Raw genomic sequence first — 2,008 nt, forward strand, 5'->3', positions numbered from 1 at the left:
TATCACAATCACAAAGTCTACATCATTTTGTCTAATATTAAAGTTCATACAATCACAAAATCCACGCCACAATGAAAACAAAAATAGTACATTGCACCGTAAGATCAAAAAGATATACACTTCTTCAGCATTCTCTTTTGCATTTCCTTTTTTTCATTTCTTAGCACTCTCTTCTACATCCTAAAAATGCCGCCTAAAAACAACATCGAAATTATAGATGAAATCAATGGAGCAGTGGATGACTGAGGATTCATACCATTCTGGATTAGATAGACAAAGTTTTGAATAACTAACATGGTATTTCGAATGCAAACGCTGAACCAAAAAGTGAAGAGAATTGACTAAAAGTCCCATATGGCATCATGAATTGCTGCAAAAGAAAAAAACAATTAGAGAACATAGATGCCAAAGGATTTAGATGGGTCATTACAAAATGACAAAAAGCATTCCTAGCTACATCGTCATACATATACAGTACTTTCACGGATTTGCTATTAACTAAGGAAACACAAGAATTTGGAATGTTAAATGAAGGCAGGGTATACGACCAGAACTATGGATCTTTCCTAATGTAACTCGATAAAGGGCCAGCAAATTGTATACATGCAAGACAAGAGACCACAAAAATGGATCTTTCCTCATTTAGCTCAACAAAGGACCATCGGTGATTCAACTCTGTTACTGGCTTAGTGCAGGGAAGAGATCACTGTATATTCACATATGCAGAATACTTGACAGTCTTAAAAAATTTGAAGTTGTCATATGTTCCCATTGGCTATGGATGCTTGCAAACAAAAAATATTTTTTTAATAAAAAAACTCTGCTCTGCAAGAAGCTATTCATATTCTAATTTAATTCAAAAAGAAAAAAAAAACATCTTTCTTAATTGTGAAAAATCATAAATGAAGAATGGATATTGGCAAAAATTTTCCAAGGTGCTAGACACTAAAAGATACAACTGATACCTTTACTTGAAGACTTTACATCTTTGCTTATTTTTGAGAGCCTTGGGTAGATTATTAGTCAATGTGCCAGATTTAGTGTCCGGCAGCCATCATACAACATAAATACAGGAAAAATACACAAACACGTGTCCTGGCCCCTGGCACGCATGGAGACAGAGACACTTTGCTACCTAAGATGTGCCAACATGAGTACGACATGGTATTGAATGAACGAGTTTCTTGAATAACAACATAGTTTAGGACATTGGAGTGCAAGAAATGGTGATGAAAAAATTTCTTTTCAAAAAGGAGAAGACGACATGTTTAAATCGCTTAATGAGTTATAGGAAAATGATAAGTGAATGCAAAGAGCAGGTGGAACACACACACACCTGAAGATCATTACAAGCATATATTTTTTTGAATGTTTGGGATTCTAATTAAGACCACCATGTAGAGTCTAGAGATCAAGTTTCTCTAAAATTTACCGAATCCCTAAAATCATAGCTTCTAAAATAAGCAGCACCACGGAATTAAGAATAAAAAACTGAACATGATCTGAATTTATAGGAAAATAGATAATATATCACACTAAAATTGTGCCCTATTGTTCTTCCCAAGTGTAAAGACAAAAAGTAACATACCTAATGTAGTTGGTGATGGCCTCTTCTTCATCCCTTTTATTATCTTCTATTAAGCTTCACAAATCAGCAACGGACCATCATGCCACAGCTTCTCTCTCACAAGAAACGGAAATCAAGAAGACAACTCGAGGCATCGCTCTGGGGTCGGTCCCGTGTGGCCAGACATATACAAACTCGTTCCTCGACCAGCGCACTCGTGTCGATTCCGACCGGGGATCGTACCTCGCGATTAGGGCACTACTTGGCGTACTTGTTCCAATCGCAGGAGAGAGACTCGCGGTCGCGGGCAGGGAGGAGGAGGGTGGAGGCCGGCGAGTTCGTTAGAGGCGGAAGCGAAGACATCGGCGTGGGGAGGAAGACGCCGGAATTAGGTTTAGGTTTCACCGACGGATGAGATTTGGGTCTCGCGGTGCTGTGCTC

At 38.4% G+C, this 2,008-nt stretch overlaps 1 long non-coding RNA gene across 1 annotated transcript; it reads right to left on the reverse strand.

Moving 5' to 3' along the window:
• On the reverse strand, nt 1-2,008 carry LOC135606575 (uncharacterized). The gene is made up of 2 exons (XR_010484856.1): nt 1,589-2,008; nt 1-370 (listed from the first exon to the last, which is right to left on the reverse strand). It is a non-coding gene; the product is annotated as an uncharacterized LOC135606575 (long non-coding RNA).

Source organism: Musa acuminata, chromosome BXJ2-3 (assembly GCF_036884655.1).
Source record: "Musa acuminata AAA Group cultivar baxijiao chromosome BXJ2-3, Cavendish_Baxijiao_AAA, whole genome shotgun sequence".
Classification (NCBI taxonomy): Eukaryota; Viridiplantae; Streptophyta; class Magnoliopsida; order Zingiberales; family Musaceae; genus Musa; species Musa acuminata.